The 26,750-nt window shown below is 46.4% G+C and overlaps 1 pseudogene; it reads left to right on the top strand.

Moving 5' to 3' along the window:
• The first annotated feature begins 711 nt into the window (after nt 1-711).
• The window catches only part of LOC147118432 (uncharacterized), a 38,001-nt pseudogene continuing 11,962 nt past the window's right edge, over nt 712-26,750 (top strand).

Genomic DNA, 26,750 nt, shown 5'->3' on the forward strand with positions numbered 1-26,750 from the left:
TGCTCCCGGGAACTTCATGCGAATGGGCGGTAAATTGATGAAAAGCGCCGATGCGCCGCTCCCTCCATTTTCCTTCATTGCAAATCCAAAATCTGAAGATTATGGATCTTTAAAGAATTAATTACGGGCACAAATATGTTCTAAAATCACCAGATAGAACTTAAAGACATTTTAGATAAAAACAACAAAAGGTGTCGGTGTGCGAAACGCTGTTTAAATTACAGGGAGATTTTATTTTTTATGTCTGTTCTATTGTTTGTTCAGTACCAGCAGATATCATCGTTCTTATATCACGCATTTATAAATCACTCCGATAAAATACGGAATCGTTGTTATTTCATTGAATCGTGAGGGAAAGCTCACTGGAGTCGCGGTTCCCAGTGTCCTGAAGGTAAGGCGAACCGAATTCTAGAGAACGAATTGACCCCGGAATAAAACAATACCATTAGCAATCCTCTGCTTCCCGGTTAGAAAAAACAGACAAGGGTTCAATCCCACCGGTCTCTAAAAGCAGAACCATTCCACTATGTAGCTCGGGGTGTTTCTATTCACTGACAGCCAGCTCACCACCTACCGGTCTCACAGCACCACCGAGGACACCAGGGAGTGAGGTGAGAGCATCCTGAGACACGACAGCAGATTATTGAGGGCGGGGGTTAGAACGGGAGTCTTCAAATATCCAACCCCCCTTTTACAGAGCGGACAGCGACAATGCGGCGACTCAGCCTCTGGGCTGTGTGGGGGGCATTTCTGACAGGTAATTGTGGACCAAACTCATTTCATCTTTTCTCTCATTTCTAACATAGTTTTGAATCTGAATTTTAAACACCAGCCGGTCTGATCTTTTTCTCTTTAAACAAGTTTTTCAGATCTGAGTCTTGCCGATTCTGTCACTCAGCCTCTGGCCTCAAGAGTTAAGACAGAAGGGGAAGCGATGACTTTAAGCTGTACCTATGATACTACACAGAGCGGCTATTCTTTATACTGGTACCGGCAACACCCAGACACACAACCCGAGGTTATCCTGTGGAAATACTCGAGCGGTGCTGAAGATAAAGCAGATTTTGCCAAAACCCGTTTCTCTGCTGAACTCCAGACCCCGACTAAATTCACCAGTTTAACCATCTCGCGGCTGCAGCTGACTGACGCTGTAGTGTATTACTGCGCTCTCTGGGACTCACAGTGATGGAAAGCAGTCTCACCCCCGTACAAAAACTGCCATTGGACTGTAGGGTGGAGCTCCTGTCTGTTGGGGTTGTGTGGAATCGCGGGCAGATGCAGCCACAATGAGCAGCGCGCTGTCAGGCGCTCAAACACACACCGAGAGGGAACCAAATTAACCTCGGATCAAACTGTCACCCAAATGTTTCCAGGAGCGGCCGAGAAAACAAACTGCAGAATCCAATCGGCCCGAAAGATCGATCACAGAAAGAACCGACCGGTTAAACTGTCCTTTCTGCTTCTGATCAACTGTTTTCCCTTAAAGTTATGGATCGAGTACTAAAAGGTGCCAGTGAAATATTATTAACTAGCTGGGAGGCCTGGCATTGCCAGGGCAATTTACAGTGCGGCGCAGTTCACGGCCGCCCACTGCCGCTCACCCCCTCTGTGTCTCGGGCTGCGCGGTTGACGGCCGGCCGCTGCCGCACCTCCACTCTGTGTCTCCGGCCGAGCGGTTGTCAGGCCTGGCCCGAGTGATCCCATGGGCCCGAGTGACCCCAACTCACCTCCCGCTCTGGCTGGCCGACGCATTTGAGGAAAAGCAGGGGATAAAATGGCGGCGAAGTTTCGGGAGGCTGCAGGATTAGTTCCAACCCGTGATGCACCGATTGGTCAACCATCAGGTCACTGAAATGTAGGATTGGTCAGCCATCACATCACTCAACGCTAATGAGCAGTAGGATTGGTGAACCGCTAATGAGCGGATTTGTGAGCGTTTTTTGTATACTGCCCGAACAATTTTCGTCTGACCAAAACATAAATATGCCTATGACACTCCTCTGATCATCAGCTTTCTTTTGATATAACATATGTGTACGTACACTCTATAAAGTTTGAGTGTATAGCGGACAGACCGATATACAGACAGTGGACAGATAGACAGAAGGACAGACAAACTGCTTTATATATAGACTAGCTGGGGGTGCCCGGCGGTGCCGAGGCTTTTTTGAGGGCATGTTGTTGTTGGAAGAGAGAGAGAGAGCGACTGGGGGGAAGAGAGAGCACAACTGGGGGGAAGAGAGAGAGCGCGACTGGGGGGAAGAGAGACAGCGACTGGGGGGAAGAGAGAGAGCGATTGGGGGGAAGAGAGAGTGACTAGGAGGAAGAGAGCGAGCCACTGGGGGAAGAGAGAGAGCGAGAGACTGGGGGGAAGAGAGAGAGCGAGAGACGGGGGAAGAGAGTGAGCGAGAGACTGAGGGGGAAGAGAGAGAGCGAGAGACTGGGGGGAAGAGAGAGAGCAAGAGACTGGGGGAAGAGAGTGAGCGACTGGGGGGAAGGGGAAGGGGGAGGAAGGGGGAGGAAGGGGAAAGGGGAGGAAGGGGGGAGGAGGGGGAGGGGGAGAAGGGGGAGGGGGAGGGGGAGGGGGCGGGAGGTAAGGGGGAGGGGGGAGCAGGAGGGGGGAGCGGGGTTGGAGGGAGGGGGAGGGGGAGGGAAGGGGGTAGGGGAGGGAGGGGGGAGGGAAGGGGGGAGGGAAGGGGGGTAGGGAAGGGGGGAGAATGTGGGGGAGGGGGGAGGGAGGAGAGGGGGAGGGGGAAGAGAGGGGAGGGAGAGAGGGGAGGGAGAGGGAAGGAGATAGAGAGAGAGAGGGAAGGAGAGAGAGACAGAGAGAGAGAGGGAAGGAGAGAGAGACAGATAGAGAGAGGGAAGGAGAGAGAGAGGGAAGGAGAGTGAGACAGACAGAGACAGAGAGGGAAGGAGAGAGAGAGACTGGGGGGAGAGAGACGGGGAGAGAGAAAGAGTAGAGAGACTGGGGGGAGAGAGGGAGAGAGAGAGAGACGGGGAGATAGAGAGAGAGACTGGGGAGATATATAGAGAGGGACTGAGGGGGAGAGAGAGAGGGACTGAGGGGGAGAGAGATAGGGACTGAGGGGGAGAGAGAGAGACAGGGGAGAGACAGAGAGTAGAGAGACTGGGGGAGAGAGAAGACAGAGACTGGGGAGGGAGAGAGAGAATGGGGAGATAGAGATAGAGAGAGAGAAAGAGAGACCGAGGGGGAGAGAGAAGAGAGAGACTGGGGAGAGAGAGAGAGAAAGGGGAGATAGAGAGAGAGAGAGAGAGACTGAGGGGGAGAGAGAGAGCGACTGAGGGGGGAGCGAGAGAGAGAGATGGGGAGAGAGAGAGAGGGAGAGACGGGGAGAGAGAGACTGGGGAGATAGAGAGAGAGAGAGACTGAGGGGAGAGAGAGAGCGACTGAGGGAGAGAGAGAGAGAGCGACTGAGGGGTAGAGAGAGGGACTGGGGAGAGAGAGAGAGAATGGGGAGATAGAGAAAGAGAGAGAGAGAGACTGAGGGGGAGAGAGAGCGATAGAGAGACTGGGGGGAGAGACAGAGACCGGGGTGGGGGGGGAGAGGGAGAGAGTGGGGGAGATAGAGAGAAAGACTGGGGGGAGAGAGAGAGAGTGGAGGGAGAGGGAGACTGGAGGGGAGAGAGAGAGTGAGACTGGGGGGAGAGAGAGAATGGGGGGAGAGAGAGACTGGGGGAGTGAGAGAGACTGGGGTGGGGGTTGGGGGGGGAGAGAAAGACTGGGGGTGGAGAGAAAGACTGGGGGGAGAGAGAGAGAGTGGAGGGAGAGGGAGACTGGAGGGGAGAGAGAGAGAGACTGGGGGAAGAGAGAGACTGGGGGAAGAGAGAGACTGGAGGAGAGAAAGACTGGGGGAGAGAGAGACTGGAGGAGAGAGAGAGAGACTGGGAGAGAGAGAGACTGGGGGAGAGAGAGAGACTGGGGGGAGAGAGAGGAGAGAGACTGGGGAGAGAGAGAAAGAGAGACGGGGGAGAGAGAGGCGAGAGACTGGGGAGAGAGAGAGAGACTGGGGGAGAGAAAGAGAGAGACTGGGGGAGAGAGAGAGAGAGACTGGGGAGAGAGACGGGGTGGAGAGAGAGAGACTGGGGGAGAGAGAGAGAGAGACGGGAGAAGGGAGAGAGACTGGGTAGAGAGAGAGATAGAGCGACTGGTAGACAGAGAGAGAGAGATAGAGAGATGGGGAGCGAGAGAGAGATTGGGGAGGGAGAGATACTGGAGGTGGGAGAGACTGGAGGAGAGATAGTGACTGGGAGAGAGAGACTGGAAGAGGGAGAGTCTGGAGGAGAGAGAGAGACTGGGAGACTGGGGGAGGGAGACTGGGAGATAGATAGAGAGAGAGAGAGAGAGAGAGACTAAGTGAGGAGAGAGAGACGGGGAGAGAGAGAGAAACTGGGAGAGAGAGAGAGATTGGGGGGAGAGAGAGGGAGAGGGCTAGAAATTCGGTACCGCCCCGTTTGGAGAGGGAAGGAGAGAGAGACAGAGAGAGAGAGGGAAGGAGAGAGAGAGAGAGAGGGAAGGAGAGAGAGAGAGAGGGAAGGAGAGAGAGAGAGGGAAGGAGAGAGAGAGAGAGAGAGGGGGAAGGGGAGAGAGTGACAGAGAGGGAAGGAGAGAGAGAGAGGAAGGGGAGAGAGAGAGAGAGAGAGGGAAGGGAGAGAAACAGAGAGAGAGAGGGAACGAGAGATAAACAGAGAGAGAGAGAGAGCGAAGGAGAGACAGAGAGAGAGAGAGAGGGAAGGTGAGAGTGAGAGAGGGAAGGAGAGAGAGGCAGAGAGGGAAGGAGAGAGAGAGAGAGAGAGGGAAGGAGGGCGAGAGAGAGAGAGGGAAGGAGAGAGAGAGAGAGAGAGAGGGAAGGAGAGAGAGAGACAGAGAGGGAAGGAGAGAGAGACGGAAGGAGAGAGAGAGAGAGAGAGTGAAGGAGAGGGAGAGAGAGGGAAGGAGAGAGCGACAGAGAGAGAGGGAAGGAGAGAGAGAAGGAGGTGGGGGAAAGGGGGGAAAGGGGGGGAAGGGGGGAAAAGGGGGAAAGAGGGGGGGAAAGGGGGGGAAAGGGGGGGAATTGGGGTAAAGGGGGGTGAAGGGGGAGCCTGTTCTGTTTTTTTCCCCTTTTTTTCTCCCCCTGCCCCCCTCCTCCTCCTCCTTCTTCACCCCCTCCCCCTTCTCGCTCGTCAGCCCCTCCTCGCTCTCTCTCTCTCCCTCCCTCCCCCCTCCCTCCTCCCCTCCCCCTCTCCCGCCCCCCCTCCCCTTCTCCCTCCACCCCTCCCTCTCTCCCTGCCCCTCTCCCTCCCCCCCACCCAGTCTCCCTCCCCCCTTTCCGGTACCAGAACGGAGTCAGTCTGACATCGTGAGGCCGGGTGCCCATCGCTCCGAAGCGAGCCCAGGGTTGCTCATGGTGAACGCGGCGGGCCTTTGGAACTGGTTGGCTGGGCGGCAGACGAACTCCTTTTGCTGCAGTGGGGGTGAGAGAGCGACGCCGCCGCAAACCGGTTGGCCGGGCGGCAGACGAACGCCTTTCGCTGTGGTGGGGGGGGAGAGAGAGACACTGCCTCTCACCTGCTCTCTTCCCCCGGACCTTCGGGCTGCACGGGGAAGAGAGACTGTGGGGGGAGTGAGATGCCGAGGGCCTTCAGCATTTTCGACAGGTTCCGGGAGAGAGAGACGCCGCCGCTCAGCTGCTCACTTCCCTGTTCCCCAGGGCTTTCGGGCTGTGCGGGGAAGAGAGCGAGAGAGAGAGAGACTGGGGGGGGAGAGTGAGAAAGGCCAGGGTATTCAGCAGGCTCGGCAGGTTCCGGGCGCGCTGGGAATCCGGTGAACTCGAGGCCCAGGCTTCCTGTGCTGCTAGGCAGCGGCTCCGTGCATCCACTACAATAAAGACAGATTCCAAAATATCAAAGTTCAGGTTTTTAAGCACCCCATAGCTAAGAAGACAACTGCACAAAAGAACCTAACGGGGTACACACAGAAAGTGGGAAAAATAAACACACAGAAAGTGGGGCAAAAATCGTTAGGAATCAAGATGGCAGACACTCACCTCAGTTGAGAATGATTAGACCCGCCCACACATTGGTCAACCGTCAGGTCACTGAACTGTAGGATTGGTCAATCATCACATCACTCAACTGTAGGATGGCCCGCCCGCACACGCAATGAACCCGCCCCCGTGATGCAGCGATTGGTCGACTGTCAAGTCACTCGACTGTGCGATTGGTCAACCTTCACGTCACTCAATGCTAATGAGGGGATAATGAGCGGAATTTTGAAAGTTTTTTGGATACCGTCGGCCCAATTATTGTCTCACCGAAAAGTAAATACGCTTATGACCGTTCTGGAATCGTAAGCTTTCTTTTGATGTAACACACGTGTAGGTACACTCTATAACTTTTGAGTGTAAAGAGGATGGACAGACAGACAGACAGCCAGCCAGACAGACAGACAGACAGACAGAAGAGCAATTATATATATATATATAGATAGATACTTTAGTTTGAATAGGACTTGATTGAACTCATCCTTACCGACAATAAAAACCCCAAACACAAACCAGTCGGTCCCACTAAAATCCCAATCCTGGACCGGAATAGACGTCGTGAGGGTCATAGGTCAGTTGAAACCCTTTGATCCACAGCTTAATACACCTGAGGGTGGAGTCTGTCACTCAGCGCAGTCTTCGGAGTGATGAAAGCTTCAGCTTTGCTGAGTTTTGGGGATTTATTTAATGGGCCCGAATCAATCAGTTTGCTGAGTGTTTGTTTATTTTCTGCCGAAGTAAGAAGGCTCACGAGAGCATTAATTTAAATCTCCTGTAACATTCGTGTTTACACCGAGTTGCTCGCTCTGTGGGGCACATGTCATCCGGTCTTTATTTCTACTTAAATATTGATCGCATTCTAAGTTAATGCACTTTCGATTGGGGGTCCCAAAGGAGCAGCGCGAAATAGTCTAAAAGAGCGACCAAAGATTTGCCGCTCTATTGGTGATGTCGGCAAAGCAGAGCGACCAGAGAAAATCATCCCCTTGTGTGCCCCAGCTGAACTTTAATCAAACCCGAACCCCGTCAACCACCTCTGTCTGATTAGTGACAGCGAGTGAAACTAACCATTCCTCCGACTCCATTATTGGCAGCCACACCATCAGCCATCTCGGCTGCATGTTCTGAAATTCCCTCCCTAAACCACTCCGCCTCCCTCTTTTCCATTATTAACACCTTCCATAAAACCTTTGACCAAGCACGCTGACAGGCCGCAAGTTCCAGATTTCGCACATGTGGAAACCCCGAGCTTGCTGGGCATTTCAAAGGGAATACGGCAGCGTACTCAGTCATACACAGCAATTTCAGGGCCAGTATCTGGTCAAGTATCATATTGCTGTGCACAAATTAGCTGCTATTTTTCTCCACGTTACAACAATGACTACACTTCAAAAAAGTACTTAACTCACTTTCGGATGTCCGGAGGTCAGTGAAAGCTGCCCATGGCTCACGTGATCCCAGGGGACGCATCGCACTAACTACGCCCCTGGCAGCGGAAGTTGGAGCAGGCCCCGGAGCGGAATTCCACAGGAGCCCAGAGCACAACTGCCGGCGCGCAAGGTAAGTGCAGGTCGGGGGCTTGCACCCGCGGGAAGCCCCCGACCAGAATTTCTGGGCCAATATATATTAATGACCTAGACAAGGGAACTAGATGCAATATCTCCAAATTCGCAGATAACACAAAGCTGGGTCGGCGTGTGTGCTGTGAGGAGGATGCCGAGAAACTCCAGGATGATTTGGACAGGTTGGATGATTGGGCAGAACCATGGCAGATGCAATATAACGTGGATAAATGTGAGGTTATCCACTTTGGTGGCAAAAATAGGATGGCAGATTATTATCTGAATGGCAATAGATTGGGAGAAGGGGAAGTGCAACGAGACCTGGGTGTCCTTGTGCACCAGTCGCATGCAGGTGCAGCAGGTGGTTAAGAAGGCAAATAGTATGTTGGCCTTCATAGCAAGAGGGTTTGAGTACAGGAACAAGGATGTCTTGCTTCAGTTGTACAGGGCCTTGGTGAGACCACATCTTGAGTATTGTGTGCAGTTTTGGTCACACATTAAATAACTATTTTAAACAATAATTTAAATTTTTGAGAAAAATAATTTTATGAAAAAACGGGGCTAAAAGTAAACTTACCTTGCTTTAAAGTATTTAAAAATAATAAACCTGTGGAAAAAATGTTTTAGTTTTAATTAATTGACCACTTACCTTTAAAATACAGGCCTTAAGCCTGGTTTTTACATTTCTAAATTCTAAGGACTTACCCTCACGGAAAAACCTGTAAAAAAAATGTAAGTTCAAAGCGCACGTGCAGGCTCCCGCATGCACGTGTTCGACCTCTGAACCCCTTCATTCAGAGGAACAGAAGAGCCGGTTTCCCGCGCGTGCACAGTGCATGCAAGAAACCGGCACTTCCATCGCGTCCACGCGTGAGTACCCATGCGTACTCACAAATCAAATCAAATCAAATCAAATCAACGTTTATTGCCATTGTTAGTGCACAAGTGCAGTACAACGAAATGTAGGCTTGCGGCTCCCGAGAGTGTACAATTTGGATTAGGACACATAAACATTTCAACATACATTTGTACATATATATTAGCATAAATATGACCATAATAAAGTGCATCGGCAGGTGTGCAGGCTTTAGTGTTTATTTGTGGAGTTCAGTAGGATGACAGCCCTGGGAAAGAAGCTGTTCCTAAATCTGGTCGTACGGGTGCGAATGCATCTGTAGCGTCTTCCAGATGGTAGGAGGGTGAACAGACTGTGGCTGGGGTGGGTAGGGTCTTTGATGATGGACCGTGCCCTCCGTAGGCAGCGTTTCTGATAGATATGTTCTATGGTCGGTAGCCGGGTGCCGGTAATGCGTTGGGCAGTTTTGACTACCCGCTGCAGGGCTTTCCGGTCATGGGAGCTACAGCTGCCGTACCATACCGTGATACAGTTTGTCAGGATGCTCTCTATAGTGCAGCGGTAGAAGTTAGAGAGGATCGGGGGTGACAGATTACATCCCTTCAGCCTCCTCAAGAAATATAGGCGCTGCTGGGCCTTCTTCACCAGAGAGGAGGTGTTGAGGGACCAGGAGAGGTCTTCCGTGATGTGGACTCCGAGGAACTTAAAGCTGGCCACCCTTTCCACCTCCGCCCCATTGATGTGGATGGGGGTGTGACTTGCGCCATTGGACTTCCTAAAGTCCACGATTATTTCCTTTGTTTTCTTGGTGTTAAGGGCCAGGTTGTTGTCGGCGCACCACTTCACGAGATGCTGGACCTCCTCCCTGTAGGCTGACTCATCGTTGTTGGTGATCTGGCCTACTACCGTGGTGTCATCTGCAAACTTGATGATGGTGTTGGAACCATTAACAGCCACACAGTCGTGGGTGAAGAGGGAGTAGAGGAGGGGGCTCAGCACACATCCTTGTGGGGCCCCCGTGTTCAGGGTCAGGGGGTGGAGATGTGGTTACCTAATTTGACAGACTGGGGTCTGTTTGTTAGGAAGTCCAGGGTCCAGTTGCAGAGGGAAGTGTTCAGGCCAAGAGTTTGGAATTTGGTGGCCAGCTTGTTGGGGACGATAGTGTTGAATGCTGAGCTGTAGTCTATAAACAACATTCTGATGTAGGTCTCCTTACCATCTAAGTGATTCAGTGCCGAGTGTAGAGCAGTTGTGATTGTATCCTCCGTTGATCTGTTTGCCCGATAGGCAGACTGGTGTTGGTCAAGGGAGGCAGGAACACTGGCTTTGATGTGGGCTAAGACCAGTCTGTCGAAACATTTCATTATGATGGGTGTGAGTGCGACAGGTCGATAGTCGTTCAGACACGTCACAGCCGCTTGTTTAGGCACAGGAATGATGGTGGCGGTCTTGAAGCATGTAGGGACTACTGCCTGGGCCAATGACAGGTTGAAGATGGCGGTGAAGACATCAGCCAGCTGATCAGCACATTCCTTGAGTACCCGTCCAGGGATGCTATCCGGTCCAGTAGCCTTTCGTGTGTTCACTCTGCGTAGAGCGCCCCTTATGTCGGAGGTCGACAGAGTGAGCACCTGGTCTTCCGGGGGTGGCAAGGCTTTGGTAGCCGGCTCCTTGTTGTTCCTGTCGAAGCGAGCGTAGAAGTTGTTAAGCTCCTCCGGAAGGGAGGCGTCGCTGACCGGGGGACTGGTGTTTTTGCCCTTGTAGTCAGTGATGGACTGGATGCCTTGCCACATGCGCCGGGAGTCCGAGTTGTTGCGGAAGTGATCCTCTATCCGCAGTGTCTGTTTCCATTTGGCAGTTCTGATACCCTTTGGGACCCGAATACGCATTGGGACCCGAATTTCTGGGCCATTGTGAATAGCTGGGGTCCATGGACCGATCCCTGCAGTACCCCACTAGTCACTGCCTGCCACTCGGAAAAAGACCCGTTTATTCCAACTCTTTGCATTCTGTCTGCAAACAGTTCTCTATCCAAGTCAATATCTTGCCCCCAATCCCATGTGCCTTAACTTTACACGCTAATCTCTTCACAGAATCACAGAAGAATCACAGAAACCCCAAAGTGCAGATAGAGGCCATTTCGGCCCATCGAGCCTGCACCGACACATATCCCACCAGATCCCCGTAACTCCTACACCAACACATATCCCACCCTATCCACGTAACCCCACGTATTTAATCCCCCTAACACTAAGGGTTAATTTATCATAGCCAATCAACCTAACCCGCACATCTTTGGACCTCTTATGCAGGACCTTATTGAAAGCCTTCTGAAAGTCCAAATACACCACATCCACTGGTTCTCCCTTACCTATTTTACCAGTTACATCCTCCAAAAATTGCAGTAGATTATTCAAGCACGATTTTCCTTTTGTAAATCCAAGTTGACTTTGTCCGATCCGGTCACTTTTTTCCAAGTGCTCTGCTATTACATCCTTTATAATGGACTCTAGCATTTTCCCCACTACCGATGTCAGGCTTACCGGTCCATAATTCCCCGTTTTCTCTCTACCACCCATTTTGAACAGTTGGGTATAATTAGCTACCCACCAATCCATGGGCACTGTTCCAGAGTCTGTCGAATTTTGGAAGATGACCAGCAATGCATCTACTATTTCTAGGGCCACTTCCTTAAGTACCCTAGGATGTAGACTATCAGACCCTGGGGATTTATCAGCCCTCAATCCCATCAATTTCCCTAACACCATTTCCCAACAAATATTGATTTCTATCAGTTCCTCCCTGTCATTAGACCCTATGTTCCCCGACATCTTTGGGAGGTTACTTCTGTCCTCCTTTGTGAAGACAGAGCCGAAATATGTATTTAATTGGTCTGCCATTTCTTTGTTCCCCATTATAAATTCCCCCAAGTCTGACTGCAAGGGACCTACGCTTGATTTCACCAAACTTTTTCTCTTCACATATCTATAAAAGCTTTTACAGTCAGTTATTATGATCCCTGCACGCTTACTCTCATACTCTCTTTCCCCCCTCTTAATTAGTCCCTTTGTCCTCCTTTGTTGAATCCTAAACTGCTCCCAATCCTCAAGTTTACTGCTTTTATGGCCAATTTATATGTCCTCTCCTTGGATCTTATGCTATCCCTAATTTCGCTTGTTAGCCACGGTTGAGTCACCTTTTTTGTTTTATTTTTATGGCAAATTGGGATTGACAAATTTTGTAGTTCATCCATGTGATCTTTGAATGTTTGCCATTGCTCATCCACCAGCAACCCTTTGAGTGTCATTCCCCAATCAATCCTATTGAGCGTGTTGCCAGTTTGTCTTGTATTAGCAGGGGTCCGTAGTGAGGTGGGATTTCCGAAACCGAGCAGGTGACGGCGGTGGAGGGATAATCGGTTCAAAATCCGGTGCGATGCGACCACCAGGAACAGCGATAGGATTTCATGGTACCGGCAATTACCGGGCCGGGCACCGGAATTTACAATCTCTGCCAATCACTGTAATACAACCAACGGGAGCGGAGGGTTCGATTTGTTTGTTGACAGAAATAGGAGTTATAACATTTTCGGTGTGTGGGATACCGCGGCTCCAGACTCCGGGGTGTATTACTATGCGAAAACGCACATTGGGGCAAACGGTGAGACATCCTGTACAATAGGTCTCGTCTATCTCCATCATCGAGTTCAAGACATTCATCCTCACCATCTTGGGTCTCCCTTTAAAAAACAAACATTCAGAATTGCAGTATTGCCATTTAGTGGCACCTGGCAAAGGTCTACAGGTTTAAATAAATAGTTAATGGTGTCGCCACTTTAGGGGGACGCACGTGTAGGAATCCCTGAGGGAAACCGTGATTTCACTGGGATACATCAAATAGGGTGGGGTCATATTATTAAATACTCACTTAGGAAGCTACAGACAGTCGTCAGGACAACTAGGGAAGGCCAAAAAATGTCGGCCTTGCCAGTGACGCCGACATCCAGAGAATGAAATTAAAAATAAACTTTATGTAACATTTTATGGCGTTTTGCATCCTGTTCACAGTAAAATAAATAGGAACAAAATACAAATAATTCAGAGAGTGAATACTCAGTTTGACAAATTCGACAGATACGCATTTACCCGAAATCACCACTAGGTGGCGGACCTGTCTGTCAGGAGCATTCACATTGATATATGACTTAAAGGACACTCAATAATTTCCGTTTCTGCTTGTCTTATACAACGAAAGCATCGAGCCAAAGGTACGTCACGGTAGCTATAAAGAGGACGGATAAGAGAAGGAAATATGAGGTAAATATTCATTTAAAGGAGTAAAAAGGAGAAAACAGAAAGTTTGGAAGAAGCTGGTGTTGCTGTAAAATTCTATGACTCTAAGACGACGATGACCATTTGAGATAGAAATACGACACAGATCAAATCTTCCTGAACAATTTAATCTGTCGTTACACACAGCAGGGACATGGTACTGAATTTGGATGATCAGCCATGATCTCATTAAATGGCGGAGCAGGCTCGAGGGGCCGAATGACCACTCCTGCTCCTATCTTCTATGTTTCTATGTTAGCGACCAGTGGAATTCCTTCCCAGTGACGGTACAAGGGGTCTCTGATTTGAGAGACAGCCAATCCCCGAGTGGGACTGTGAATGACGTCAGGTGACAATATAGGCCGATTGGTGAGAATGTCGCCAATCAGTCTCACACTGTGCAGGGTGAAAGTGAAGCTCTCCCCTCTCCTCCCTCTCCCAACCATTGAAAGTCCGGGACTCGGCAGCAAGGTCTAGTCTGGAAATCAGACCCTGATTGATCCGTCTTTTGCCCATCTTGATCGTCATGAACAGGAACCTCCGCAAAGACCTGTTTCCAATTGGAGCCCTGGTGCTGTTGATGTTGTGTGAGTTCATTTATCAAATCAGGCGCCTTGTTTCATTAATCTCTCAATAGCTTGTGGTTGCTGAGTGAGTTTGTTTTGTTCACAGCCGTTCGGTGTGAGGATCGGATCTCACCCGCTGAGCAGGTGGTGTCTCGGGAAGGGGAACGGACTGAACTGGACTGCCGGCTCTCCCTTGGTACTGGGGATACAGTAGTCTGGTACAGGCAAGCACTGACGGGGGCGCCGACATTTATAGGCTCCATATACCAGGGGAATAAGACTACAGGGCGCTACAAACTGTCTTTTGACCGAGTGAAGAAGTCCAACACCATCTCTTTAGACGGCACCTCGGCCAGAGACGCCGGAGTGTATCACTGTGCGGTGGGGACACAGTGAGGCAAAGAGCGGCTCCAGCTGCACAATATCCTTTTGCTGCCGCGTCTCCGCTGCACCCTTAACCTTTCCTCAAATCAAGTACTTTAGAAATGCCGGTGATATTCAGGAATGTTAGTTTCCCGTGTTCAAACTTCCCTCTGGATAAAGTTATAATATCTTTAGCTATAACTACAGTTACAGTGAATCGAAACATTTTAACTAAGATGTTCTATGTTTGGTTGTACAACATACAGAGTAAATAGATGGACAGACAAAGAGCTCTGCTTCTATAGATAGATCGATAGATAGATAGATAGATAGGTAGATAGATAGATAGATAGAGAGAGAGAGAGAGAGAGAGAGCGAAATAGATAGAGAAATAGATAGATAGATAGATATATAGATAGACAGATAGATAGGTAGAGAAATAGATATATAGAGAAATAGATAAGATAGTAGATAGATAGATAGAAAGAGAGAGAGAGAGAGATAGATAGATAGATAGATAGATAGATAGATAGAGAAATAGATGTATAGATAGATAGATAGATAGATAGAGAAATAGATCGATAGATAGATCTGATAGATAGATTAGATAGATCGATAGATAGATAGATAGAGAAATAGATGTATAGAGAGATAGATAGATTTGATAGATAGATTAAATAGAAAGATAGATAGACAGACAGATAGATGGATAGATAGATAGATAGATAGATAGATAGATAGATAGATAGATAGATAGATAGATAGATAGATAGATAGATAGATAGATAGATAGATAGATAGTTAGATAGATAGATAGATAGATAGATAGATAGATAGATAGATAGATGGATAGATAGATAGATAGAGTCGATCATTCTGTCTGTATCCACTCACTTTGTTACATTCTCCTTTCATGTATCATTAATTTAATTGTTCTTGGTTTGGCAGCTGTTCGTTGTCACTCAGAGACATTCCAAATATCGCTGTATCGGGGAACCGAAGGACAAATCATTTCGTTTCATCACAAAGCTACTTTCACTACAAATAATTTCGTGTACTGGTACCGGCAGTTCTCCAATCAGGCCCCCATCTCAGCTCCACATTCAGAGAAGAAAGTGTTGAGGGCAGGTTTAAAGTGTCCGTGGACGGTGAGAAAGGCTCCACCACTCTCACCATTAACACGGCTCGCCTGTCAGATGCCGCGCTGTATTAAGTGCAGTGAGACACGGTGAAGCAAAGAGCTGAGAAGCCTGGACAAGAACTCACTCAACGCGGGGACCGAAGAGATTCCAAGCCCACGGCTTTCAGAAGCGAGGGCGATAAAAGTAGAATCAGTAACAAAGTAATTAAAATGAGTAAAGTACGCCATCAGTGTCATGTAATAGAATAAAAATAATATTTATTGTTGATTTGGAAATACAAGTCCATTGTTTTCACAATTTCACCCACAATCTGACCCTGATCCTGCCGGAACTCCTCGATTATCTCTCCCGTACTCTGTACCTGCCCTGGCAGTGTTTGATGGGACAGTGTAGAGGAAGTTTTACATTGTATCTAACCCCTGCTGTACCTGCCCTGAAAGTGGTTGATGGGAAAGTGTAGAGGGAGCTTTACTCTGTATCTAATCGGTGCTGCACCTATCCTGCTGGTGTTTGATGGGACGGTGTAGCGGGAGCTTTACTCTGTATCTAACCCGTGCTGTACCTGCCCTGGGAGTGATTGATGGGACAGTGTAGAGGGAGCTTTACTCTGTATCTAACCCGTGCTGTACCTGAATTAGGAGTGTTTGATGGGACTCTGTAGAGGGAGCTTTACTCGGTATCTCACCCGTGTTGTACCTCCCCTGCGAGTGTTTGATGGTACAGTGTAGAGGGAGCTTTACTATGTACCTAACCCGTGCTGTACCTGACTTGGGAGTGTTTGATGGGACTCTGTAGAGGGAGCTTTACTCGGCATATCACCCGTGTTGTACCTGCCCTGCGAGTGTTTGATGGGACAGTGTAGATGGAGCTTTACTCTGTATCTAACCCGTGCAGTACCTGCCCTGGGAAAGTTTGATGGGGCAGTGTAGAGGGAACGTTGCTCTTTATCAAACCCGTATTGTACCTGTCCTGGGAGAGTGTGATGGGACAGTGTAGAGGGAGCTTTACTCGTATCTAACCTGTGTTGTTCCTGACCGGGAGTGTTTGATGCGCAATATTGCTAAAAAAAACTTGATTAGGAATATATATAGTTTTGATTCAACATTCATATTAATCCTCCGCAGCAAACTATTAATCATCTTAGATTCATGGAATTACTGAATTGCGATCGATCTCCATATTGGATGATTAGAAATGTAGACAACCTTCAATTTTTACGAAATTAACAATATGAAATTACCAATTGTGGAATTATTAACGTGAAGTTCATCAAATTTATGCAAATAAGCAGTTATTGTGTTAGTGACTTGGGCAAACCAGAAAACTGAGATATGAAATCTCAGCATTAATATCAAATAGCAACGATGGGAAAAGCAAAGCAATACAATGGCAGCAGTTACAGTAATAATAACGAAATAATCACAACAATAAACTGGCATAATAATAATCCTGTATAATCACATAGCAGTATTCATTAATAACTTGAGAAACAATGTTTCACAGACATGATTCCAGTTAGCTCCTTTCGCCACTGGATGGCGCAACAAAACCTCATCTTTGGCCAACACTTACAGAGCCGTCCGTTTAACTGTTTCACAGGTGACAGCTGGGGATTCCAGGACATTCTTCTGTTTCTTAACACCGCATTAGGCGATGTAATTAGGGCAAGAGTCACACATAAACTGCAGGTCCAACGGCACGAGAGACTGACAGGGCACTCTCGGTGTCAGTATTTCATGGCCTAAAGTCACAGTGAGTTCCGATGAGGGAGGATAACAATTCCTCAATCCAAATGTTTCCTCAGTGTGTCATAAACAGACAGTTGCGTAGATCTTACACTCGGCCCTCTCTCGGTTATTGCTGCATTACACTATGTCTCTGTTTATATTACACTAGGCTCTGTCTCAGTTATTACTGCACAAGATCATGTCTCTCGTTATATTACACGAGAACCTGTTGACAGTGTAGAAGGAGCTTAACTCTGTGTCTAACCCGTGCTGTTCCTGCGCTGCGAATGTTTGATGGGACAGTGTAGATGGAGCTTTACTCTGTATCTAACCCGTGCTGCACCTGCCCTGGGAAAGTTTGATGGGACAGTGTAGAGCGAGCTTGACACTGTATCCAACCAATGTCATTACTGCACTAGACCCTGTCCTTTTTATATAATACTAGACTCTGTCTCTGTTTATATTACATTAACCTGACTCTCTATATATTACACTAGACCCTGTCTCTAATTATATTACACTAGACCCCGTCGCTATTTATGTTACACTGGACACTGTCTCTGTTTATATTACACGAGAGCCTGTCTCAGTTTATATTACAATATGTCCTGTCTCTGTTTATATTACACTAGACCCTGTCTCTGTTTATATTACACTAGACCCTGTCTCTGCTTATATTACACTAGACCCTGTCTCTGTTTATATTACACCAGACACTGCCTCTGTTTATATTACACTAGACCCGATCTCTGTTTATATTACGCTATGCCCTGTCTCAGTTATTACTTCAGGACCGAGTCTCTGTTTATATTACGTTACATCCTGTCTCATTTATTACTGCAATGGACCAAGTTTCTGTTTAAATTACACGAGGCACTGTCTCAGTTATTAATGCACAGGACATGTCTCCTTATCTGTTACACTAGGCACTGTCTCATTTATTACTGCACTGGACCGAGTCTCTGTTTATATTACACTAGGTATTTTCTCAGTTATTACTGCACAGGACATGTCTCCTTATATTACACAAGGCCCCGGTCTCAGTTATAACTGCACTGGAACCTGTCTCTGTTTATATTACACCAGACCCTGTCTCTGCTTATATTTCACTAGACCCTGTCTCTGTTTATATTTCTCTAGACCCTGTCTCTGTTTATAATACACTAGACCATGTCTCTGTTTATATTACAGTAGACCCTGTCTCTGTTTATATTACACTAGACCCTGTCTCTGTTTATATTACACGAGACCCTGTCTCTGTTTATATTTCACTAGACCCTGTCTCTGTTTATAATACACTAGACCCTGTCTCTGTTTTTATTAAACTAGACCCTGTCTCTGTTAATATTTCACTAGACCCTGTCTCTGTTTATATTACACTAGACCCTGTCTCTGTTTATATTACAATAGACCGTCTTTCTCTTTATATTACACTAGATTCTGCTTCTGTTTGTAGTACACGAGATCCTGTCTCTTCTTATATTACACTAGGCCCTGTCTCTCTTTGTATTACACTAGACACTGTCTGTATTTATATTTCACTAGGCCCTGTCTCTGTTTATATTACACTATGCCCTATCTCTGTTTATATTACACTAGGCCTGTCTCTGTTTATATTTCACTACACCCTGTCTCTCTTTATATTACACAAGGCCCTATCTCTGTTTATTTTACACTAGACCCTGTCTCTGTTTATATTACACTAGATCCTGTCTGAGTTTTTACTGCACTGGACCCTGTCTCTGTTTATATTACACTAGGCCCTATCTCTGTTTATATTACACTACACACTGTCTCGATTTATGTTGCACTCGGCCCTGTCTCTGTTTATATTACACTAGATCCTGTCTCTGTTAATATTAGACTTGGCACTGTCTCTCTATTTATTACACTAGACCCTGTCTCTGTTTATATTACACTAGATACTGTCTCTCTTTGTATTACACTAGACCCTGTCTCTGTTTATATTACACTAAGCCCTGTCTCTGTTTGTATTAGAATATACCCTGTCCCCTTTTATATTACTCTAGACACTGTCTCTGTTATAATACACAAGACATTGTCTCTGTTTATGTTACACTAGACCCTGTCTGTGTTTCTATAACACTAGACCCTGTCACTGTTTGAATTACACTTGGCCCTGTCTCTGTTTATATTACACTAGACCCTGTCTCTGTTTATATTACACTAGTCCATGACTCTGCTTCTATTACACTAGACGCTGTCACTGTTTAAGTTACACTAAACCCTGTCTGTGTTTCTATTACACTAAACCCTGTCTCTGTTTATATTACACTCGACCCAGTCTCAGTATATATTACACTAGACACTGTCTGTGTTTATATTACAGTAGGACCTGTCTCTGTTTATAGTACTCTAGACCCTGTCTCTGTTTCTATTACACTAGACCATGTCACTGTTTGAATTACACTTGGCCCTGTCTCTGTTTATATTACACAAGACCCTGTCACTGTTTAAGTTACACTAGACCCTGTCTGTGTTTCTATTACACTAAACCCTGTCTGTGTTTATATTACACTGGACCCTGTCACTGTTTGAAATACAGTAGACACTGTCTCTGTGTATGTTACACTAGACACTGTCACTCTTTATATTTCACTAGGCCCTGTCTCTGTTTCTATTACACTAGACCCTGTCTCTGTTTATATTACACTACACCATGACTCTGTTTATATTACACTAAACCCTGTCTCTGTTTATATTACATTCGACCCTGTCTCTGTTTATATTACACTGGACCCTGTCTCAGTTTACATTACACAAGACCATGACTCTGTTTCTATTACACTCGACCCTGTCTCTGTTTATATTACACTAGACCCTGTCTCTGTTTATATTACACTAGACCCTGTCTCTGTTTATATTACACTGGACCGTGTCTCTGTTTATATTACACTAGGTACTATTTCTGTTTATATTACACTGGACCCTGTCTCTCTTTATATTACACTTCACCCTGTCTCTGTTTATGTTACACTAGACCCTGTCCCTGTTTATATTACACTAGACCCTGTCTCTGTTTATATTACACTAGACACTGTATCTGTTTATATTGCTCAAGACCCTGTCTCTGTTTATATTACAATAAACAGTGTCTCTGTTTATATTACACTAGATCCTGTCTCTGTTAATATTAGACTTGGCCCTGTCTCTCTATTTATTACACTAGACCCTGTCTCTGTTTATATTACACTAGATACTGTCTCTCTTTGTATTACACTAGACCCTGTCTCTGTTTATATTACACTAACTTGGCAGGGGGATGGGATACAGAGTGGAGCTATAGTAGGGGGTGATCTACAGCCAAATACAGAGGAAGAAACAAGTCAGCTGGGAAGGCAGAGAAAATATGTGAGGGCAAAAGGAAATATGGCAAGGCTGGAAGGCATTTATTTTAATGCAAGCAGTCTTGCAAATAAGGTGGATGAACTGATGTTGTTGTTGAACACATGGGAGTACGATATTGTTGCTATCACGGAGACATGGTTGAGGGAGGGTCAGGACTGGCAGCTCAATATTCCGGGGTATAGAATCTTCAGGAGGGACAGAGGGGGGTGTAAAAGGGGAGGGGGTGTTGCAATATTAATTAAGGAGTCGATTACTGCTGTAAGGAGGGATGATATATAAGCGGGTTCCTCTAATGAGGCCATATGGGTAGAACTTAAAAACAAAAAGGTGGCAAACACCTTGCTGGGAGTGTACTATAGGCCCCTAAACAGTCAGGGGGAGATAGAGGAAAAGATATGTAGGCAAATCTCAGAGAAGTGCGAAAATAATAGGGTAATAATAGTGGGAGATTTCAACTTCCCCAATATTAATTGGGATAGTCAGAGTGTGAAAGGCTTAGAGGGTGCAGAATTCTTAAAGTGCATCCAGGAGAGCTTTTTGAACCAACATGTAGAAAGTCCTACAAGAGAGGGGGCGGTACTGGACCTAATTCTAGGGAATGTAGCCGGGCATGTGGTGGAAGTGTCAGTAGGAGAGCATTTTGGCGACAGTGACCATAATTCGGTGAGATTTAAGGTGGTCATGGAAAAAGACAATGACGGCCCGGAAATAAGGGTTCTAAATTGGGGGATGGCCGATTTTAATATGATAAGGCAGGATCTGGCCAAAGTGGACTGGGAGCAGCTACTTATAGGAAAATCCACATCAAAGCAGTGGGAGACTTTCAGAAGGGAAATAGAGAGAGTACAACGCCAACATGTTCCTGTAAAGGTCAAGGGTGGGACCAACAAGCAAAGGGAACCTTGGATGACAAGGGATATACAAAAATGCATTAGGAAAAAAAGGGGGGCTTTTGGCAGTTACAAAAGACTAAAGACGGAGGAAGCCCTGGAGGAGTATAAAAAGTGCAGGGGCATACTTAAAAAAGAAATTAGGAGGGCGAGGAGGGGCCATGAAATAACACTGGCGAGCAAAATAAAGGAAAATCCTAAGATGTTTTATAAGTATATTAAGGGCAAGAGGATAACCAGGGAAAGGGTAGGACCCATTAGGGACCAAAGTGGCAATCTGTGTGTCGAGCCAGATGATGTAGGCGGGGTTTTAAATGAATTTTTTGCATCTGTGTTCACTATGGAGAAAGATGATGTAGACATAGAAATCGGGCAAGGGGACTGTGACATACTTGAACATATAAGCATCGAGAGGGAGGAGGTACTAGCGGTTTTAGCAGGCCAAAAAGTGGATAAATCCCCAGGCCCGGACGAGATGTATCCCAGGCTGTTGTGGGAGGCAAAGGAGGAGATTGCAGGGGCTCTGACACAAATTTTCAGAACCTCTCTGGCCACAGGGGATGTACCAGAGGACTGGAGAACAGCTAACGTAGTACCATTATTCAAGAAGGGTAGCAGGGATAAACCAGGGAATTACAGGCCAGTGAGCCTATCTGTGGTAGGGAAATTATTGGAAAAAATTCTGAGGGACAAAATTAGTCTCCACTTGGAGAGGCAAGGATTAATCGGGGATAGTCAGCATGGCTTTGTCAAGGGTAAATCATGTCTGACAAATCTGATTGAATTTTTCGAGGGGGTGACTAGGCGTGTGGATGAGGGAAATGCTGTTGATGTGGTTTACATGGGCTTCAGTAAAGCTTTTCACAATGTCCCGCATAGGAGACTGGTCAAGAAGTTAAGAGCCCATGGGATCCAGGGTGCCTTGGCGCGTTGGATCCTAAACTGGCTGAGTGGCAGGAGGCAGAGGGTGATGGTCGAAGGTTGCTTTTGTGACTAGAAGCCTGTGTCTAGTGGGGTACCTCAGGGATCGGTGCTGGGTCCCTTGCTGTTTGTGATCTACATAAATGATTTGGATGAGAATGTAAAATGTATGATCAGCAAGTTCGCAGATGACACGAAAATTGGTGGGGTGGTAAATTGTGAGGAGGAAAGCCTCAGGCTACAAGAAGATATAAACGAGTTGGTCAGATGGGCGTAAAAGTGGCAAATGGAATTTAACCCTGAAAAGTGCGAGGTGATGCATTTTGGACGGACAAATAAGGCAAGGGAGTACACAATGAGTGGTAGGACCCTAGGAAGTGCAGAGGGTCAGAGGGACCTTGGTGTGCATGTACATAGATCCCCGAAGGCAGCGGAACAGGTAGATAAGGTGGTTAAAAAGGCATATGGGATACTTGCCTTCATTAGCCGAGGCATAGAATATAAGAGCAGGGAGGTTATGATGGAGCTGTACAAAACGCTGGTGAGGCCACAGCTGGAGTACTGTGTGCAGTTCTGGTCGCCTCACTATAGGAAGGATGTGATTGCTTTAGAGAGGGTGCAGAGAAGTTTCACCAGGATGTTACCTGGGATGGAGCGCCTCAGCTATGAAGAAAGACTTAACAGGCTGGGGTTGTTTTCATTGGAGCAAAGAAGGCTGAGGGGGGACCTGATTGAGGTGTACAAAATGATGAGGGGCATAGATAGGGTAGATAAAGAGGAACTTTTCCCCTTAGTAGGGGAGTCAATAACAAGGGGGCATAGAATCAGGGTAAGGGGCAGGAGATTTAGAGGGGATTTGGGGAGGAACTTTTTCACCCAGAGGGTGGTTGGAATCTGGAACTCTCTGCCTGAAAGGGTGGTAGAGGCAGGAACCCTCACAACATTCAAGAAGCATTTGGATGAGCACTTGAAATGCCATTGCATACAAGGCTATGGACCAAATGCTGGAAAATGGGATTAGACTGGACAGGGATTGATGGACGGCGCAGACACGATGGGCCGAAGGGCCTCTTTCTGTGCTGTAAAACTCTATGACTCTATGACTATGACCCTGTCTCTGTTTATATTACACTAGGCCCTGTCTCTCTTTGTATTACACTAGGCCCTATCTCTATTTATATTACACTAGACCATGACTCTGTTTCTATTACACTAGACCCTGTCACTGTTTATTTACACTAGACCCTGTCTGTGTTTCTATTAAACTAAACCCTGTCTGTGTTTATATTACACTTGGCCCTGTCTCTGATTATAGTACGCTAGACCCTGTCTCTTTTTATATTAGACTAGGCCTTCTCTCTCTTTATATTACACCAGACCCTGTCTCTGTTTTTATTACACTAGACCCTGTCTCTGTTTATATTAGCTGAGACCCTGTCTCTGTTTAAATTACACTAGGCCCTGTCTCTGTTTATATTACACTAGGTCCTATTTCTGCTTATATTACACTAGACCCTGTCTCTGTTTATATTACACTTGACCCTGTCTCTGTTTATGTTGCACTGGACCCTGTCTCTGCTTATATTACACTAGACCCTGTATCTGTTCATATTGCTCTAGACCCTGTCTCTGTTTATATTACAATAGACCGTGTCTCTGTTAATGTTACACTAGACCCTGACTCTGTTTATATTACACTAGGCCCTGTCTCTGTTTGTATGACACTAGGCCCCGTCTCTGTTTGTATTACACTAGGCCCTGTCTCTCTTTTATTACACTAGGCCCTGTCTCTGTTTGTATTGCACTAAACTCTGTCTCACTTATTACCGCATTATACTGTTTCTCGGTTTCTATTGCATTTGACCCTGTTGCAGTTACTATTGCATAAGAACATGTCTGTATTCATATTATACTGGACGCTGTCTCTGTTTATATTACACTAGATTCTTTCTCTGTTTGTATTACACGAGTTCCTGTCTCTTCTTATGTTACACTAGGCCCTGTCTCTCTTTGTATTACACTAGTCCCTGTCTGTATTTATATTTCACTAGACGCTGTCTCTCGTTATATTACATTAAATACTGTCTCTGTTTCTATCACACTAGACCCTGTCGCTTCTTATATTACACTAGGCCCTGTCTTTGTTTAAATTACACTAGACCCTGTCTCTGTTTATATTTCACTGGACGCTGTCTCTCTTTGTTTTACACTGGACACTCTCTCTGTTTTTATTATTCTAGGCCCTCTCGCTATTTATATTACACTAGACCCTGTCTCTGTTTATATTACACGAGATCCTGTCTGAGTAATTACTGCACTAGACCCTGTCTCTGTTTATATTACACTGGGCCCTGTCTCTGTTTATATTACACTACACCCTGTCCCTCTTTATATTACACTAGGCCCTGTCTCTGTTTACATTACACCATATCCTGTCTTTGTTTATATTGCACTAGGCCCTATCTCTCTTTATATTACACTATGCCCTGTCTCTGTTTCTATTACACTAGACCCTGTCGCTTCTTATATTACACTAGGCCCTGTCTCTGTTTAAGTTGCACTAAACCCTGTCCCAGTTATTACTGCGTTAGACTATTTCTCTGTTTCTATTTCACTAGACCAGGTTGCAGTTATTACTGCACAAGAACCTGTATGTATTTATATATCCGTAGACGCTGCCTCTATTTATGTTACACTAGACACTGTCTGTTTATATTGCACTCGGCCTTTTCTCTGTTATTACTGCACTAGGCCCTGTCTTATTTTATATTACTTTAGGCACTGAATCAGTTATTACTGCACTCTACTCTGTCTATGTTTATATTACACTGGACCCTGTCTCAGTTATATCTGCACTATACTCTACCTCTGTTTATATTACGCAAGGTACTGTCTCAGTTATAACTGCACTAGACCATGTCTCTGTTCATATTACACTACTCCCCATCTCATTTACTGCTGCAGTAGTCTCTGCCTTTGTTTATATTACACTATTCTCTGCATTTCTTACTGCATTAGACCATATCTGTGTTTGTCTTACACTAGACCCTATTCAGTTACTAATGCAGAAGTCTCTGTCTCAGTGTATATTACATTTATTAGTGCACTAGACCATATCTGTATCTTTATTACACCAGACCCTGTCTCAGTTATTAATGCAGTAGACTATGTCTTTGTTTATAGTACACTAGGCTCTGTCTCTGTTATTACTGCTGTAGCCCCAATCTCTGTTTATATTAGACTAGACGTTGTCTCGGTTTATATAACCCTAGGCCCTGTTTCATGTATTTTTACGCTAGACTGTTTCTCTGCTTATATTTTCTCGTGTTATTGCTGCACTAGACCTGGACTCTGTTTATATTATACTACACCCTGTCTCTGTTTATGTTAGAATTGGCACTGTCTCTGTTATTACTGTACTGGACCATGTCTCTGTTTATATTACTCTAGACCCTGTCTGTTTAATTACTTCGCCAATCATGCCTGAGCTCGCTAACCTTCTTTGGCTCCCGGTAAGGCAACGCTTCGATTTCATTATTCTCATCCGTGTATACAAGTCCCACTCCATGGCCTTGCCCCTCCCTATTTATGTAACTGCCTCGAGCCTCACAACCCTCCGAGATCTCTGTGCGCCTCCAATTCAGTTTTTGGAAATTAAAGAATAGATGAAATGTGTTTGTTCCTCGCTTACCTGTCAGAAATGTCCCCAAAACAATCCAGATGCTGAGTAGCCGCATTGTTGCTGTCCACTCTGTAAAATGTGGCTTAGGTATTTGAAGAAACCCCTTCTAATCCAGTATACATTATCCGCTGCTCACGATGTGGTCTCCTCTACATTGGGGAGATCAAATGCAGATTGGGTGACCGCTTTGCGGAACACCTCCATTCAGTCCATAAGGGTGACCCCGAGCTTCCGGTCGCCTGTCATTTTAATTCACTACTCCATTCCCACTCAGACCTCACCGGACTCAGGCTCTTGCATTGTTCCATGGAAACCCAGGGTAAGCGCAAGGAACAGCACCTCATCTTCCGATTGGGCACTTTACAGCCTTCCGGACTCAATATCGAGTTCAACAATTTCAGATCATAACCTCGGCCCCTATTATAGTTTTAGATATATTTTTTATCCACACCTTTGTTTTGGCCCTTCCCCCTTTTTTTCTCTCCCACATGGCAGCTGTCTCTCATTCTGCCAGCGCATTTCACACCTAATCTAGAGTTGTCTTTCTTCTCTCCACTAATCCTATAACCATCTCGCCTCGTTTTGAATACCTCTTAATGTCTCTTCACTTCTCTTTTGTTCTCTTATCCCCATTTCACAGCCCCCAAACTGGCCTTATAATCTATTTAATTTCCTGCGCTTTTTCAGTCCTAACGAAGGGTTTCGACCTGAATCGTTGACTCTATTTCTCTCTCCACGGAAGTTGCCTGGCCTGCAGAGTTTATCCAGCATTTTCTGTTGTTATTTTGGTTGATGTAATGTTAGAGTCCGCGCTCTGTCAGCGCCACCTGGTGGCCGGGTTTAAAGCAGCTTCTTTGAGCTGATCTCACAGAACCCGGTTACTGTCCGAGGTGTCCCGAGGCCCTTCTCACTGTGGGCCTCAGTGCACAGTAGTACACGGCGCTGTCAGCGAGATGCAGCTGAGTCAAGGTGAAAACAGCGACAGTTTTCGACTTGTTCAGAATGACAGAGAAACGACCGTTAGCTTCGTCCTTTCCATAGGAATGTCTTCGAATTGCGGGAGTGGGTGCCTTGACCTGGTTCTGACTATAAAGCTCCAGGTAGTAGTTCGTTTCGGTGGTTGAATAGTTGCAATTAATACTCATCGAGGTTCCTTCCGGATATTGTGCTTCTGTTGGCGATTGATCGACGGAGTCTCCAGATCTCAGTCCTGCAGAAAACATTCCCGGTTGCCCATGGATACAGAGAGAAAACAAATCACCCGTTATTCTTTCTTTAACAATACATCTATCTATCT

Source organism: Somniosus microcephalus, chromosome 4, assembly GCF_052327205.1.
Source record: "Somniosus microcephalus isolate GS21.2 chromosome 4, FLI_Smic_1.0, whole genome shotgun sequence".
In the NCBI taxonomy this organism is placed as follows: Eukaryota; Metazoa; Chordata; class Chondrichthyes; order Squaliformes; family Somniosidae; genus Somniosus; species Somniosus microcephalus.